At 35.9% G+C, this 19,442-nt stretch overlaps 1 long non-coding RNA gene across 1 annotated transcript; it reads right to left on the bottom strand.

The window, feature by feature from the left end:
- Positions 1-630: 630 nt before the first annotated feature.
- LOC126752724 (uncharacterized) lies at positions 631-18,609 on the bottom strand. The gene is made up of 3 exons (XR_007666023.1): positions 18,354-18,609; positions 13,092-13,250; positions 631-1,008 (listed from the first exon to the last, which is right to left on the bottom strand). It is a non-coding gene; the product is annotated as an uncharacterized LOC126752724 (long non-coding RNA).
- Positions 18,610-19,442: the final 833 nt, after the last annotated feature.

Below are 19,442 nucleotides of genomic sequence, written 5' to 3'. Positions count from 1 at the left end.
TTGGCATGTTTTGTGATGAAATCGATAATCGTTTTATAATTCATCTCGCCGAAGTTAGTAATGACCTTTTTTGCTGATAAAACCCGATGGGTCATGAGTGATGTGTTAACGGCTCTGACCTTTGAGACGAAACTCAACCAGGACATTAATGTTTTGGAGAAAGTATCGGCCACCAAATTCTGTTTTAACAACATCCCTACAATAAAGTTAAATGTTTTCCTAAATAATCGAATATAGTACTAATTTGAAAAATACGAATTTTAATGCTTCTTCTGTAGTTGATCAAAACTTGTACGCATAGCCCTGTTGTGATCTTTATATTTGTTTCGCTCAATCTAAGACAGCTCTGTATGCAATATGGTTCTAAAAGCTACAACCTCATCGTTTTAAACCATGGAATCTTTTCCTTAAAACTCATCAAAAATCATGCAATCCAAAACAGTATTTTCTTTTAACCGTTTTTATTTTCCAAAATTTCATTAATATTTGGAATGGTATACCTATCGTTGATCATTAACAATCTTCAATTTCCCTTTTCCGAAGCGTCTAACTTTCAAGCATCTTTTGGATATACATATCATGTAGATCCTACTGATTTACTTACCGAGTAAAAAATAATTAACACTTGCATTTAAATTTATACATTTTATTTCTTCCGTTACAAACTACAAAAAAGAACTTAGAGAGACCAGTTCATTGGCAGGGAACTGAACTCAGTTGTCGGTATCATTTTCAAAGTTTCTACTTCAGCATAAAGTTATTTTATCCTTGCGAATTTTGCAAACCAACTTTATTGCCACCGACCGGGTTTTTAAAATTCCACAACTCCTGTGTTTTGGTTCATGTGCGCCATGATGATGAAATTGTCGCCTTCGTTAAGTTTGTGGATGCGACGGCCACTTCCTCAAAACTCATCCATACTCCATGCTTCTTGAGTCGGTTAGCGGTATATAATTGGTCACATTTTAACGACTTAAATAATCGTGGAAAATAGTTTTCATACCATAACTGTAAGAGATAGAGAGAAAAAGTTGGGATATTAAAAAAATAATGCAGACAAAAATTTGGGTTATTTCTTCTTCAACGATAAAAAGAGAAGAGAAACTAACTAGTAAAATAGTTTACATTAAATATGATGAGTTTTTTTTCGAAATGTAGTCGGACTTCATTTTGTATGTTTTTTAAATTCAAAACCAAAAGGTGCATCTCTAACTACATGTACTTATAAGTACATGTATTAATATATGCAGGTATCTCTCCTGCGACCCATCGAATTCCAAATCTAAATAGATCTGAAGCTATTTACATACTACATACTGAAGAATACTTAGGTATCTCCTATAACAACAAGTCTTAGAATTTTCTTTGCTGAAGTCCCAGAAATAATTTAAATATTTTTAAGGCTACTGTTTAAGCCAATTAATTATTTGGCATTTTAAATGTGCCCTATATAACCTTTTCGTCCGATCTGGATTGTTACATAGGACAATAGAAAGTGATTTTAAAATTATAACAACATAACGCATAGTAATTTTTTGCAGACTGAGAATTCAAAGAGTGCATTATAAAAGGTGTAACCCGAAACATCTAAGTTGTTAACTGTTAACTAGACTTGACTTTCAGGAAAAGCATAAAAAAGCTTGGGACAACGGTTAGTTTAGGCTATGCAGGTATTTGGTCACAACATTTTGTACACTGAATTAAATACTGTCCGTGGAGACAATCAGAAGGTTGTTTGCAAATTTTTACTAGCATTTTAGTTTTATTTGAGCGATGTCAATTGCATAATTATCTTAAGTACAAGTGAAACAAATATGGTTTTTTCTCAAACACAAGACTATGCGCCTAATTTAATTAAATTTAAAATGTATGTAGTTTCTTTCCAAGTGGTATGATGACCGGAAAATTCGTTAGAATAAGTGTATTGTAGCGGGAGGGGATTACTTTGAAGGACACGAAATGGAAAAAATTCACCTTTCACTTTGTTGTATGTATATATCTATAGGTACTTATGGTTGAAGAAATAATGGTCGATTGTTGACTGTCAACGGCAGTCGGCGCGCATATCGGACGTTTAAGCATTGGCTTTGTTGACAAAAACACAACTGTGCGGTGAGCGCCGTTTGAGCGTCACCCCACGACGTCGGGTCACGAATGTACAATACTGATGCAGATGCAGAAGTGCAGAAATTCTGAAATGCAAAATGGTGCAAAATGCAAATCGTGATGTGCACACACCATGAATGGTGGATACCAAAAACGGAGGAAGAAAAAAAGAAAAAAGCAGAAAGAGAAGAGAAGAGAGAACGCTGGAGTTTAGAAGTAAATTGTGCATTGCAGCGGACGTGATTTTAATAGTTATTTAAGAGAGCTGGCTCATATGCTTTGCTGAAATTCAAACAGTAAATATTTAGATAAAAAGTGGATGCAAATGCAGTAGAAGTGACATCTTAAAGTGCGCTGGGTATGTATGGTGAACGTTTGCGGTGTTTGTTGGTGAGTTATAAGGTGCTTAATGTTGTGCAAAATTCGTGGTGCGTGTGCTGCATGCAGATCTTTTGCATAAACTTTCAAGCAAGCGGGCGTGTTGATCAAGTGCAAGTGCACTATGGAAGGGGCAATGAAAAGATAGTTGAGGCGGAGGACAGGTTATGCTAAAGTGTTAATACGGCACTTAAGGCTGTTTTGCTCATAGCACCCGTCGACACAGCCGAAAGAAGTTTGGCTGAAAAGTTGCTATTGGAAACTGAATATCTAAATAAAAATGTCTGAAAACTTCGCAACCCTTACAGTTCTCGTAGTCTTTTCTCCTTTTCTGGCATCATACCTGTGAGGAAGATGTGGTTAGGAAGAAGTCGCCAGAGGAGAGGCGCAATATGACTCTAACCACCTCTTTGCATGCTACTTCAAGAACCGTAAGTAATGTTTCCAATCTGATGTGCTGATAGAAAAATGCTTACTTAATGTTGCAATATTTAACAAAAATTCACGATTAGAGTTTCGATCTAGAACTGTGAGTACAAGTATTTTAATAATAGTAGTTTAGTTTAATAACAAATCGAATAGAGTAGAATTTCATCTACTAAGAAATAGATAACACTGAAATCGTTATGAGTTTCCCAGCTAATATCTGATCGAAAGCCGAAAACAATTGTGATAGTAAGGTGTCCAAAACTAGGAAAGAAGAGACTGCAATCTACACCTTTTTCTGTTTCTCACTTTAGTAAACTCAAAACAAAAACACCGTCGACCTCATGTCTCCAAACATCTAGGTGAGCTACTTAATTCCCATATATGGATGTGTTGAGTGCAAGAGGCTTTTGTGATGCTTGAGTCAGAACTATAGAAGTTTTCTTCACAAAGACTGCTTTTGAAAATCCATCTGCGAACTAACCTCAGTGATTAAACCTGAAATATATTCTCTCATGGCAGCGAAAGATGTCAGTTTCAAGCAGACTTAAGCAACCTAGTTTCTTGATGTGTTAGAAATGACATGCCATTGAACCTTAAAAAATGTAAAACGATGTGCTTTTCACGTAGATCTGTAGATCCTACTTCATACGGAATACAAAACTTTAGGTTGGAGCAAGTATGCAGTTTTGTTGATCTGGGAGTAACTATGGACCCCAAACTCAATTTTAATCTTTATGAATCTTCCACGGTTTTTAAAGCTAAAGAAGCTCTTAGTTTTGTTATTCGTTGGTCTAAAGAATTTAGAGTTCCGCTTACCATAAAAATTCTTTTTACATCTTTGGTAAGGCCCTTATTAGAGTATGCTTCTGTGGTTTGGTACCCTAGTTACCAAGTCCACTCAGATAAGTTTGAATCCGTTCAAAAACAATTTTTACTTTTTGCCTTAAAACCCTCTTACACTAACCGTCTAAAACTTATAAATCTCCCGACACTCGCTAGTCGTAGGGAGATACTTGGTATAATATATTTCTTGTAAAACTCATGAATGGGTCAGTCTGTAGCCCATCTCTCTTATCTGATATTAATTTTAATGTTCCCGTTCGCTCTACCAGGCAGTTTAGACCCTTACTTTTAAAACTTTCTATTACGAATTTTGAGTTAAACGAACCATTCCGCCGTATATGTCATGATTTCAATTCTCATTCCAGCACATTTGATCTAACAGACTCACTCTTTACCATTAAAAAAACTATTTAATCTACTCTTAATAAGTAACATTTGAAAATAATAAACTTACTTTAATCTAATTCTTTTGTTTTGGCTGTTGAAATTTTTGTTTTTGTAGCTGAGCAGCTTAAGATCGTAACGCTTAAAACTCTCTTGCCTTTCATGACTCGGCTAATTCCACTCGTTCGCGGATTGCGCCCCTCGCGTTGGTTGGGCGGGAGGAGGGTAATCGTTGAGTATTATTATGACCTAATATTACCGGACATAAAACTGATCAGATAACTTATGTTAGTGATCTCTTATCTAACAACCTTCGTTAAAGACGAAGTTAAGTGTGAGTGTTAGCGATCAAAAAACCAAGAACAAAGAAATGTGAATTAATTAAAACGATGATGTGAAGAAGTATTGTTTTTGCCTTTTTAGGTTTTTCGGAATCAAAACATAAAGCTGTGGGTGCAGCCAACGTAAGAAATAATAACTTCGATCGGAATTGCATACGAATGCAAAGCTGCAATACCGAAGGTATGCAATTAATTCCCGCGACGAGGGAGTTTAAAAAAATATATATTTTATATCGCGGATGAAAAGAGAATGCGTGTGGTTCTAGTGGATTCTTCTTCTTCTACTCCTTGTTTTTAATTGGCGTAGACACCGCTTATGCGATTATAGCCGAGTTAACAACAGCGCGCCAGTCGTTTCTACTTTCCGCTGCGTGGCGCCAATTGGATATTCCAAGCGAAACCAGGTCTTCTCCACTTGGTACTTCCAACGGAGTGGATGTCTTCCTCTTCCTCTGCTTCCCCCGGCGGGTACTGCGTCGAATACTTTCAGAGCTGGAGTGTTTTCGTCCATCCGGACAACATGACATAGCCAGCGTAGCCGCTGTCTTTAATTCGCTGAACTATGTCAATGTCGTCGTATATCTCGTACAGCTCATCGTTCCATCGAATGCGATATTCGCCGTGGCCAATGCGCAAAGGACCATAAATCTTTCGCAGAATTTTCTCTCGAAAACTCGTAACGCCGACTCATCTGTTGCTGCCATCGTTCAAGCCTCTGCATTATATAATTATGAGCGACTTATAGAGTTTGGCTTTTGTTCGTCGAGAGAGGACTTTACTTTTCAATTGCCTACTCAGTCCGAAGTAGCACCTGTTGGCAAGAGCAATCCTGCGTTGGATTTCCAGGCTGACATTATTGGTGGTGTTAATGCTGGTTCCTAAATAGACGAAATTATCTACAACTTCAAAGTTATGACTGTCAACAGTGACGTGAGAGCCAAGTCGCGAGTGCGACGATTGTTTGTCTGATAACAGGAGATATTTCGTCTTGCCCTCGTTCACTGCCAGACCCATTTTCTGTGCTTCCTTGTCCAGCCTGGAGAAAGCAGAACTAACGGCGCGGGTGTTGAGGCCGATGATATCAATATCATCGGCATACGCCAGAAGCTGTACACTCTTATACAAGATGGTACCTTCTCTATTCAGTTCTGCAGCTCGAATTATTTTCTCCAGAAGCAGATTGAAGAAGTCGCACGATAGGGAGTCGCCTTGTCAGAAACCTCGTTTGGTATCGAACGGCTCGAAGAGGTCCTTCCCGATCCTGACTGAGCTTTTCGTGTTGTTCAACGTCAGTTTACACAGCCGTCTTAGTTTTGGAGGATGGAGTCATGTGTAGAAGTTCACGCAAGTGAGGAAAGTTCTCTGATAGCCATTCACTTGGGAGTGGCCAGAAACGATTCTTTTACACATGGCTCAAGCAGCTCACAACTTCCTGTCTTTGACCAAGTATCCTGTGGGTAGCATAAGAACATCCGTTCGAAGGCGCGCTAAAGTGAGAAGGCGAAACATCCCCCACATAGGGTTGTGCGCTGGTGCACGTAAAAAATACTCCCAATGAAAAGGAACAACAAGCCTCGGATGAAAGACCTCCCTTTTGATGTTCTAGTGGATTGCCAGTTACAAATCAAATCTTTATTTCCAAGATACTAATATTTATACATTTTGGTCTTATTTACTTAAAGTTAAAGCTGAAGTGTAAGCATCAGCTAGTGATTGAATCCAGAACAAAGAAAGTGTCAATTACAAAATGAGCTGTTTCAGCATATTTCGGCAGAACTTTAAGCGTTCTGTTTACGTTACAATTATCATTGTTATGCCTTCTTATGAGGGCGAGCGACAGCACGGAAAAAGCATATCGAATTCTTAAATAATCAAAAACGTTAATTAAGATTTTTAATTTTTGAGACAATGTAATTGCAGAATGCAAAGATTCAATTTTATTTACAGTTTTGGTAAGGTTGCTATGCGGAGGCTGTCATTAACTTGCATTTGTTCATCCAAGTGCTAATGTGTTTGTGCGTATGTAACTATAAGAAGCTTGTGAAAACATTTAAGCAATCATTACCGGCTGACGATAGGAATTTTATAGCGGTTTGATGTGCAGTAAAAGTGCGGTGTTTTTATAGCTTCATATTGATGTTAGCTTTTGAACTTAATTTATTTGCTCAGAACGTTTTTATTTGTTGTTATTTTATTTATGAATATCATAGTTGCGTGAATGTGTGTGAGTACGCGTAAAAAGTCTTAATTAACATTTATCATTGCATATTCACATTTCATCAATTCCTCTCCAGAGCGATATGTCAAAGCGAACGCAATGTTATTCGAAAACATTGTTCTGTCTGTATGTGTGTGTGTGTGTTTATCTTTGTATGTGCACAGTGAATGAAAAAAATTTCGTATGCAGGCTAATAAAGGGAAAATTTAAGCAATAACAATAACAAAATGCGCAGCAAATGCAAACACACAGAGGTAGGACAAAGGGATAACGGTAAAAAATACAGGTACAGCAGCAGTGAAAATTATGAATAAAGTGGAAAAATTTAAAGAAGAATAAGTAGAGTAGCAGAGCAAAATGGAAAAACGTAGGTGAACAATTAAAATAGTTTTAGTGTGTGAGTGCTGTATGAGAGTGTGTGTGTGTGCTGTGTGTTTTTTCATTTCAGCACCGCTAAACTGCATCAAATTTTCCCGTATTCTTTTCATTTCAGTGTAACAACTGTATGTGTGTATGTATGTGCTAGCGCATTATATTTTTAGCAAGATTGGAAAAAAAATGCGTTTTTATAGTTAACTGAAATAACGTAAAGTTTAAATGCGAAAATATTTTTTACGAGTCACGAGTTAAAAAAATTCGTTATTGTGAGTAGCGTGCAAATTCAGTTTAATATTATTATTTTTGTTCCACCTTTTTTAAATTTTTTAAATTTTTTTATTATTTTATTTTTTTAACTTTCATAGTTTTGTGCAATTACTATCGGCTTAATTAATTGTTATTAAAATGTGCATATGATAAATCGCCGCTAAAATGTGGTGTTAAAAAATAGTCAATACCTTTCAAAATATTTTCATGTTATTTGTTTACTTTTCAATACCACTTGTCATAATAGAGATGACGTAAGCAAAAACATTTAGAACTGCATTGTGTGGCTTCAGTTGAGAGAGAGTGTGACCAAAGTTATATAAAGACGCTTAGGACAATCAATTTTACGTAACTTTGTTAAAAATTGCAGAATAAATGAAGATATTTATAAATATACCTATAATTTGAAACCATAAAAGGTACGGAATGGATTAAGTTTAATTTGATTTAAATAAAAAAATCTTTTTACCAATGCAAATTATTTTTTTTTTATAAAAAATATACTTGGTGATAATAAAAACCAAGTAAGGGTATAACCGAACATATCATACTCTTGAAACTTGCAAGGATTAAAGCTAGGGAAGTACCATCAGGTGCGTAAGACTTGTTAGTTATACTTTTACGGAAGCTAGGGCGACCGATTTAAACATTCTAAGCACAAATATGTATCGTAATAAGAAAAACACTTTCTCTCAATTTTATTAAGAAGAAGCGAAGTATTGACCTGACTCAACGCTTTTTGATACACAGAGATACTACTGCCAGGATAGGATGCTCTCCAAATTTAAATTATATATCTCGCACACTTACCGATATTTTCGGTAATATTCAATTATAGGGTTCACTTCCAGTTTTGGTTCCATTTAAACAATTTTTAGTCATAGAGTGGCATACTGCAAAGGCATTATTCATGCTATGTTTTATCCCGTTATATTAGTTGTTTCTTGATTTGAAAGGAAAGTGAAAAAATCAAATGGAATTTAAAATTGTGTTGTATGAGAAGTAGGCGTGGCTGTAGTCCGATTTTACTAATTTTCTTACTGTGGTGTAGAAATATTAATAAGATATCATGTACCGAATTTAATCAGTTGGGCGGATGTGTTTACACCTAAAAGTGGCGATACCACGCCCATATTCGACTTTTGGCCCCGACTCCATTTAAGCCCCATCTTGCCATTTTGGAGGTACCGTTATATGGGGGATTGAGCGCGGTTACCATCCGCTTTCATCTGTTTTCGCACTGCCGAAAAGAATTCTTTTAATATTTGCGCTAGATGAATTTGGTTGTTAGCGCTTTAGGGTTTTAAGAGATATGTACAATAAACTTATTAGAGTGAGTGAATGTTTTATTGTAGTTTAAGTAGTAAAGGAGATATATACATTAAACTTATTAGTGGGCGGGTCCACGCTCACTTTCTTAAACTTTTTTGCCCACAGGTGCTCCTTGCTACTGCGATCCTTTGTGTCAAATTAGAGTTTTATATCTTAATTTAGTGCTTAGTTCTCACACTTTATAAGCTTTCGGTTAATGACGTTTTGTGGGCGTGGTATTGGTCTGAGTACGCCAATATATGAACTCATATTTTTTTCTAAGGAACGCACCTATCAAGTTTCATCAAGTTATTTCAATATTTACTCAAATATTACTTTACAAAAGGTCACAAGAACTTTGATCGGTGACTCGAACTAAAAAAATATTTTCGAAGATTGCAACGTTGTCTCAAACCAACAAGCCGTGAAGCTAGCTTGCCAAATATAGATAGATTTCTTCAGATGTTGTTCCCGTAACTTAAAATTTACGTCAGAATTGCTGCTTTGATAGATGCAAAACATATGGAACAAGACAGCATAATTCATTGGGACAAAAACCTGGATTCTTTCTTAGATAAAACAAAAAGGAATATTAATATCGGCTTCAGTGGGCTGTTATGCTCGCACAGATGCATTTTGTAAATTATAAGAAGGTATTATTTTTTTATCGATCAGTTTGTGTACCATTCCATACAGAGCCGTCTTAAACCAAGCTGCGGCCCTTGGCCACACAAGAATTTGGGGCCCTTTTTGAAAGTAAAAAGGAATATTCTAGTAGCAATTTCTACGTTTGGAAAGTTTCTTCCAATTCATCTGATTTTATCAGGTTATGTAAGTTTGAGATATTTAAATCCGCTGATTACTTTACTGTATTTTTTAAATATTAGCTTAAATGAAAACATTCTGTTTTGAGCTCATCTGCATTAATGTCTTCATGATAAAATTCTGAAAATTCTCTGCATTTTTTTTATCAAGTCGCCAGATTCAATTGTTGTTAACTGACAAAGAAAACTATAAAACTATAAATACCTTGGTATGCTGCGGAGCGTTTTTTTAAATGTGTATTTAATGTGTCAATTATGGGAACGAAAGCATCTACACGAAACTTATCCTTGCCTCTGAACTGTGCAGTTTCTGATGATCCTTCAAAAAAAGTGATGTTTGTACTGCGAATTTTTTTTCTTTCAAATGTAACTTTGTAGTCAGTAAATGGATTTTTTTCGTACTTATCAAAATTATTGCGTGCAATATTGACATAACATTTCGTTACAACGTCCATGGTCAGGCTGCTATTCTGTAAACTTAGACTTGTTTTATTCATAATTCCTAAGAGATCATTCCATATTTCCGTTAGAAGATCGGTCTCAAATTTTCCCATTTTTTTCTAGGCTTTGGGCTTCCTTTCTAGTGTATCCTGGTTGATTGGTGTCACTTGCGATTGAAGGCAATGCTTCAGAATTATTTAAATAACCATTTTGCAAAGCATTAATAGCATTGGTACGTGCAGACCATCTAGTTTCCGAAAGAGACTTTAGGACTCTATTTGCTCCTAAATGATCTGTCAAAATTTTCCATAGTTTTGTCGAAGCCGAGAAAAAATTGAACAAGTTTTGTACAAATTGAAAGAATGATACCGCTTCAGTAACACACTCAACAGCCACTAAATTTAGCGAATGTGCCGCACATGGAACGTAAATCGCAAATTCGCAAATTTCTTTTATTCTTGTCTGAACACCGGAGTACTTTCCAGACATATTTGATGCATTGTCATAGCTCTGCCCGCGACAATGTTTTATAGGAATATCAAGGCTTACAAAAAAGTTTAAAATAGCAGATACCATTATATTGCGCATTATGTTTATCCATCGGCAAAAATTGCATAAATCTCTCAATAGGCTGCCCGTCTTTTACGTATCTAACTATGAAAGTTAGTTGGTCAACGTGGGACAGATCTGGCGTAGAATCTACGCTATCAGAACAGTACTTTGCTGATTTAAGTTCTTTGACAATGGTTTTCAAAACTTGCTGTCCCATTAAATTAATAAATTCATTACAAATATTTGCCGATAAATATGATGTACTTCCTTTTCCACGATTTCCGCAGTTTTGTATGTGATCAGCAAGAAAAGGATCAAATTCACTAATCAGTTCTAAGCATCCCAAATAATTCCCATTATTTTGCGATCCTAATGTCTCATTAACGCCACGAAAAGCAAGACCTATTAGGAGAACTTAAATTATATCCAGTACCAGTAGTGGTATTAAATAGACGGCAGCAATAACAGTATACATATTTCTTTGCTGGTGAATAAAGGAGCCATTTTCTTTATAAAGACTCACCACTCGTCAATTTACGAATAAAAATGTTTTTGATTAAGTATCTAGTTTTCGTTTTACCCTTTGAATCTGGAAAACTTGTAGAAGTTTCAGAGAAGTCACTATTTATATTTTGGATAAACTCTGGTCCTTTTCGAATCCAAATATCACGAACTTCTTCCGGTAAAATGCCGTCAGAGTAAGTACCAGGGTCAAGAGACGCAGATACATTCTCTAAGCTTGCAGTTATTAATTCACAGTGGCTTGAAGTCGATGGTTCAGCATCTAAAGTATGTTTGTCATTTTCGTCACATGTAACCCCTCTTTCCTGGTGACATTCAGAGGTACTTTTGTCTTGCGGTGATGAGAATAAATAATCCCTCGCCTTATTTGTTTCTTCAACCGTAAAAAACGAAGTGAGCTTTTGAAATTTTTCCGTTATTTCTTTTTGAGCTGTAACTTTTTTTCTTTTTTGTGAACCACTTAAATATGTTCTTTTCGACATAATGAAATAATGTTTAAACGAACAAATCAAAACTTCTGTCTATTTTACTCAATTTTCAATATCAAACCTTGGATAAATAATCCAGAGTTTATTGATCTCAGTATCAAACGAAACAAAATAACGCCACTCACTCACTGAAAGTATAGACAATGTCGACATTTATGTTAGACCTTGTTTACACGGTGCAGCTTGACTTTAGAATCGGAGTGATTGCGTGGGTAGATGGTGTACTTAGTAAATTAGGTAGGATGCGTTCGGAAATATACCCTCTGATAAGATTACTGATTTGTGAAAAAAGTGTAATATGCCCGACAAAAATGTGTCAGAGAAATTGTCGGTCCTTCGGGGCCCTCTGATAAGATTACTGATTTGTGAAAAAAGTGTAATATGCCCGACAAAAATTTGACCCCGTGTGCCCTTATGGTGAAGACGGTAATGATTCCGTAGTTGTCCGCTCTAAATTTTTTCGAAAATTATAGTGTTGCCTCGGACTATAATCTACTTTATCAAATCGAAAAATATCCATACGAAAACTTACTTTTGATCGGAGAATTTCACGCGAATCATTTAGATATACGATTCTTTTCTTTGCAGTGTATCCGACGTTGTTTGACTTTTACAAACTTCGTGCCAAACTCAATATGGCACATTCTGGAAACACTTTAGAAATCCTTTTTTGTATAAGTGAACAAAAGATATAATAAAATTAAAAGTTGTGCAGCTGATGGAGACTTAATCCACAATTATTACAACATTCAAATCTTAAAAGAAAAATTTTATTGATAAAAAAACCGCAAATAAATGATTGAAAATTATTTGTAGCTAAATCCAATTGTATATAATTTTGTACTCAGTATATTGTGGAGCATGTACCACTGCATAAATTAAACAAAAATATCCACTTGGTTTTTTTAAACAATTTTATTTAAGTAAATAAATTTATATGTCACAAATTAATTAGAAATGAATATTGAAAGTAAGGCGGTGACACTCAAATTCCGGAAACGGGTCGGTGCTGACGATCAAGTTGACGCGGATCGTGGGTGACTTGTATAATCGTGGTAGAGAAGCGAGATGTACGTATGAAAGCGAATGCGTATTAGCGATGAGAGGGCGACGAATTGTGTCCGCTTTTCTTTTTGCCCATCCTTTTGTTGAGTGCGTTGAATGATGTAGAAGTGTGGTGAGTTGTGTTGAGTGGTAATATATTAGTATGGTGTCATCAGATATCGTGTATTAAGCAGTGCTTTATTAGTGTGTGCAAGTTTTTTCCGGGTAGAGTGGGTGGATGCTTAACTCATTTAAACACCAATTAAAAGTTCAACCTTAACGGCTTCTAAGTTCTTAAACTCTGGCCACTAATCTCAGAATATATTCTCAAATTTAGTTATGCTAAACATAAGTTATTTCGCAATAACTTTTCCGAATACGTAAAACCAACAACAATTAAATTCGGCGGTTTACAACGAGCAGTGTTTACCACTTGCGGGTTTTATTGTGTGTTTTCGTAGCTTATTTTGTATTATTTTACATACAACTTTCAAACACCACTGGAAGTGTTACCAACGAACATTTCGCCGCATCAACTGCAACCTCAACTTCAACTTTAACTCACCCAAAACTTTCGTCTCCACCGTCCGTTGCGCCGTATAGTTGTGCTTGTTGCGGGCTATGCAATTGTTGGTTCCCTGATCGGCGGTGCGTTGCACATTCTCGATGAGTAGGGTGTCATTCCGAGCACGCTGTCATATATTCGTTGACAATCTGACGCCATCTGCAATGGAAATGTGCACTTACATGTGTGAGTGAGTAGCGTAATGAAAACAAAACAATTACGTGAATTTTTTGATTTTAAAGAAGCATTAGGGTGGTTTGTTTTATGAAAAAGTCTTTATAATTGTTAAGTGGCATCAATCACAAAGATTGACATGACAAATAGTAACTTTAAAGGTAAGTCACAACAGTTACACTAGTTTTATAAGATACTAGAGGACCCGTCCACGCTTCACTGTGGCTGATACATAGATAATACTACAACTACCATCTATATGTTTTCTATTAGTTGGATTATAACTATTAGTTAATGAGATATAGCATTTTTGTGAAGCAACTTGTGTTAGTTTACAAAAAAAAAATGGATAATAAAGCATTTCGTGTGTTAATAAAGCATTGTTTTTTTGAGGAAAATACTGTTTAATATGGGCTCAGGGAAATCCACCGTTGAAAAGATATTTGCTAAGCTGGAAACAGGCGAAATGAGCAAAGTAGGTGCCTCGCAAGTTCATAATCCAACAAAAACAACGAATAACTGATTCTGAGAAGTGTTTAAGTGCTCTCTTATCTGAATAAAGCCGAAATTTTTCGTCAGTGATAGAAATATAGCTCCATCATTTCCCACTGGAGTCCAACCGACAATCATTCGTGTGGACTGCACATGATGAACCCGTTCTCAGGCGTGGAAAACCGAAAAAAGGTGGCTGGAAAGGTTATGATATCAGTCTTTTGGGATGCACGTGATATAATACATACTCAACGACTGAATACTGAGCCAGTTATAATCTATTTCACTGCGTATAGTTCTTTTCTTCTATTCCAAATATTTAGCAATTGTATTATTTTTGAGAAAACTCTGTTTAAAATTGTGCGCATATATTTTCTACAAACATGAATTTTGAACAAATGCTTATGATTTAAAATAATTTTTGTATTTATGAGTTGTATTGAACTTTGACATAAAGAGATAAAAGGTATCCTATGTCCTTACCAATCTTCAGCCAAATCGGTTCAGCTGTTCTTAAGTTATAAATGGTGTAACTAACAACAACTTTCTTTTATATATATAGATTAAGTGTCAATTGGCTTCTGGTGAGTGGAAGACTTCAAACGGTTCTAGTTCGAAACTCTTAAAGTTTTATAGCGTGTTTTTTTTACACATGTGGTCTTCAAGAGGAAATAAAGCGCATATGATTTAATATTGTGTCGAAGTACTATATTTATCTTTACTATAAAGATAAGAGTTTGGCACTACGTTTTTAAAATGATTTCGAACAAGTGACCACTGTGGTTGGCTTATATAAAATCCAAAATTCGAAATTAATTCGAAGTATTTATCTTTACTATAAAGATATGTGTCTGGCATCCAGAAATCCGGCAAGAGATTCTATATCTTCTATACCTATTGATCAGACCCATCATTGTATCCTCTATAGAAAACGTTAGAGAGATTAACTGATCTACTTTTAAGAGGTAGAATACCAAACAACGGCCTTCCAAGGGTACTTGATGCATATTGTAAATGCAGTTTGCAGCGAGAATCTTCCTCGATATTAGCTTAACTTAATCCGAGCTTATCTTCTCAGTTTGAAACTTCATTGCAATAAAGAATCGGTGGGGAATGGGGCAATGTGTGGAATGTGAGTAGAGGCACCTCATACTCCATATAGTTGTCAATGGTATTCGGGAAAAGTTTAAGCCGGCTGCCGAGTGATTATCTTTGCAGATGACGAAGTTCTAATGCTTGAGTGAAAATTCTTGGCCAAATCAAGGGTACCTTGACATCTTCAGCAATTGAAATATTAATCTTGTTAATTTATCTGAATAAATTGCACTACCTTAAATGAAACGAGATTACTTAGTGAACGATCCAATAGCAAGACCGAATTATTCCATAAGAAGTTAAGAAAACTCTGGATGGACATCTATCATCAATGGAAGGAATGTGTTAACTACCTAAGGCTAAAAGGTGGGGGTTCTAACCAAAGGTAGTTGTTTGGCTTTATGAAATCATAGTCATGCCAATAATGTTTTTCGCAGCTTTTGTATGGTTGTGAAGTAGTACAATGTCGGAAGCTTTCTAGAAACTCCAGTTTAGGTTTCCTGATCACTGCAGGATCTTCCAAGCAGAGGTGGTAGGAGCTTTAGATCTACTGTTCCGGATCGTAGTTTTATTTAGAGTTTTGACTATCCACACCCTTTATAGGGTATTAGCTCTGACTTAGGTGACCGTGTGCTCAAATATAGAGAAGAGATTTCTAAGCCCCTTGTATGTGGTATCGGGTTAATACGTGATTTGACTGGTTTGGATGAAACTGCAACACTAATGAACTTGCTAGTTCAAGGGTCTCACTACAATACATAGATATCAGTTGCATCAGCCGCTGCACTTCCTTCTCGAATGTTACACATTTCCCAGATCAATTCTAAAACGCCGCGTATCTCATATATTTTGACATACGAAATTGAAATGATACGAGTCAAGTTCAAGGCAACTTGCCGATAGCTGAAATCCAATTAAATGATTTTTTAATCTGGATTTACAACGGACTTTACATAGCAGTTGGTCTGTTACCATCTTAAGGGATCAGCCAGCTAACCTAGCCTAATTTATAGGAACCAGTGGATAGCACTGTAAAAGCAAATAGAACAAACAATCACTGTTTTCGCGGCAATAGAACAAACAAGCTCTGATTAAGCTTGAAGGTGTCTTCCGTATGTACTGCTGATTACGAGTGAATATTTGTTTAAATTGTATTTAAGGATCACCCCAATGTGAGCAGATGCGTTCCAACTAAACATGCAAATCCCAAAAGCATAACTTGCCACATGCTGCATGCAACATTCGTACTCTATACAATATGCAATAAACTCGTAGAGCGGAAATGCTCGCAGAAAGAAAATTTGAAACCGACCGACGCACATAGGAGCATTTGGTCTCAAAAACCGTACAAAATTATTTAAAGTGCTTTTATGAATGAAAATGAATAAAAATGCATGATTAAATATAATAATGCAATATATTAAAATAAAGCAAGTATGGAAGGACTAAGATCGGGTGCAACCGAACATTTCCTATTGAATATATTTGAGAAGGGGGTAGTGCCGACCAGATTTTATCTATTTTTGCTCATCCCACTTACTACATATATGCCACATACTCAAAAAAATGTTCCCTCGGTTTCATTTAGGTACCTTACATACAAGTTTTCGCGCAATTGTATCTATTTTAGGCGCAAAGATACACTGTTATGAATAAAACATGTTCTGCAATTTTCATTGAGACTTGATTCAAGTATTGGCGGATATATCCAACATAAAGTGACCTAGAAGTTCTAAAATCTTTATATTAGGTATATGGGGGCTCAGGAAAGTATTGACCCGATTCAACCCATTTTTGACACAATGAAATACTATTGTCACAAAGGGATTCTGTGTGAATTTCAATTTCATATCTCACACATTGAACAATGTTTTCGGCCAAAAGTCAACTATTGGTATCGGGTTCACATATTCGGTACCTAGGGGCTTGAACAGTTTTGGTTGGATTTAGACAATTATTGGTCAAAAGGTAGCCTACTTTAAGGGAATTATTACCGCAAAATTTTATTCCGTTATATTAACTAATTCTCTATTTGTGTACTGGAAAGTGAAAGAATCAAATTGAATTTTAAATTGTGTTATATGGGAAGTAGGCGTGGTTGTAGTCCGATTTCGCTCATTTTCACAGAGTGACACAGGAAAATGGAAATAATATTATGTTCCAAATTTTGTCGAAATCGGTCATTCGGGTCCCGAGATATGGGATTTCTCCAGAAAGTGGGCGGTGCCACGCCTATTGTCCAATTTCACACCGGCTCCCATAGAGCCCTCTTATACCATTTATATACCACTCGTATAGAATAATTAAGCAGGATTTCACTATTCAATTAAAAACAAGTAAGGAAGGGCTAAGTTCGGGTGTCACCGAGCATTTTATACTCTCGCATGATAAAGTGATAATCGAGATTTCAGTATCAGTCATTTACATATTTTTCAAATACCGTATTTTTGTAAAGTTTTATTCCGCTATCATCATTGGTTCCTAATGTATTTATATATTATACAGAAAAGGCATCAGATGGAATTCGAAATAGCGTTATATTGGAAGAAGGCGTGGTTGTGAACCGATTTCACCCATATTTTGTACATGTCATCAGGGTGCTAAGAAAATATTATATACCGAATTTCATTGAAACCGGTATAGTAGTTCCGAGATATGGTTTTTGGTCCATAAGTGGGCGATGCCACGCCCATTTTCAATTTTTAAAAAAGGCCTGGGTGCAGCTTCCTTTTGCTATTTCTTCCGTAAAATTTAGTGTTTCTGACGTTTTTTTGTTAGTCGGTTAACGCACTTTTATATTTTCAACATAACCTTTGTATGGGAGGTGGGCGAGGTTATTATCCGATTTCTTCCATTTTTAAACTGTATATGGGAATGCCTGAAGGAAACGACTCTGTAGAGGTTGGTTGACATAGCTATCAGTAGTTTCCGAGATATGTACAAAAAACTTAGTAGGGGGCGGGGCCACGCCCAAACTTTTTGTTGCCAAAAAAACGTCCAAATATGCCCCTCCCTAATGCGATCCTTTGTGCCAAATTTCAAAATCTTTATTTTTGGCTTAGTTATGACACTTTATAGGTTTTCGGTTTCCGCCATTTTGTGGGCGTGGCATTGGGCCGATTTTGCCCACCAGTTTTAGGACTTACAAACAACCGTTATGTGAACAAAACTATAATACTCTCCTTAGCAACTTTGTTGCGAGTAAAAAATAAATAAAGCAGTACTCATTTTATGCAACTGACCAACTTCTTTCAACGCGCTGTTTTTAAAGGGGGGAAAGACGGGGAAAATATTTAAACTTATATGTTACGTAGAAACCCTGTAGTTTACTAAAAAAAAATAATTCATAGCTCGACCTCGCCTCACACTATACCAAAAACACTAATTTCTAAAAAATTAAAAAAAAAAAATTATGTTTTTTAATGATTCATTGTTTTCCACAAAAAAACATAATATTACATTAACTAAATTATTTATATATCATTAATATTAAATACATACTATGTTGTCCTGAATCCATAAAAAATATTTTCAAGAATTCCGTTCACGCAATAAAAAACCCAGTTGCAATTTTGAGAACAATGGAGAGTTTCGCGAATAAGCAGGTGCGTTCTGAACGAAGTCTAGGTTCCGACTACTTGTGTGATAATATAGAGGCCTGAAGGTCATTCATTTAATAGGTTCATTGTAGAACGGTTATTTAGGTACCAAAAAAATCAATTTTGAGTACCATCGCTGAAGTTTGTAATTTTCAATTTTGTCCGGTTTTTGAGGGTAAATGCTCCTATGTGCGACGTTACAAACGCTGTGCTGACAGCAAAGTTCATATGAATGTTATGTGCATATTTGTATGCGCGCTTGCAAATTAATAAATATGAACTTACATGCACGCTTACCTTTCTCTATGATGATGCTGTCGATTGGATATCCTGCCACAGGGCATTTGAGAAAAAAGGTCTTTCCCACAACTTCAGATGGTTTCGGCATCATACGCTCATATGGCTTGTCTGTGAGTAAAAAAAATAATATATTATATACATATTTGAATAACCTTTTGGGTGTGTGGAAAAAAGATAAGCAAACAAATAAAAAATATGAATTTCAGCGAAAAACGTGAAGTTCATTTTTAAAAATTTTCAAGTATTTTAACGTCCTGTCAATCACTCTAGGGGTGTCATATGTATTATATTAATATTTATGTGTATGAATGTTTGTATTTATATTAGCTCCACTCACCGCAGATGTTTAAGCGTGCAGAATGCGATGCTTCACCTGCCCGCGATATTGCTTTGCACTCGTATTCTCCACCATCCTCTTGCTTTACCGCAGATACTTATATTGACTTGGCTTATAACATCACCAAACATTATGACATATTGTCCAATCATGAGCCGGTCGTTCTGTGAGGAAATGCCAAGTCAGGTATTAAAGTTTTAAAACTAGCTATCGAGTATAAAAAACAAATGCTGACTCAGGGGTTAATGTTGAAAATGATTTAAATGAGAGAAATTATTTTAATTTAGAGGGTTCAATTGTTTCAAATAAGTGTATAAATCGCTAGAAGGATACAGGTATACAACGGGTGATCCA

This window comes from Bactrocera neohumeralis, chromosome 3, assembly GCF_024586455.1.
Source record: "Bactrocera neohumeralis isolate Rockhampton chromosome 3, APGP_CSIRO_Bneo_wtdbg2-racon-allhic-juicebox.fasta_v2, whole genome shotgun sequence".
Taxonomy (NCBI): Eukaryota; Metazoa; Arthropoda; class Insecta; order Diptera; family Tephritidae; genus Bactrocera; species Bactrocera neohumeralis.
Note: the sequence above shows the minus strand (reverse complement) of the source record. Positions and strands in the feature narration are given on the sequence as shown.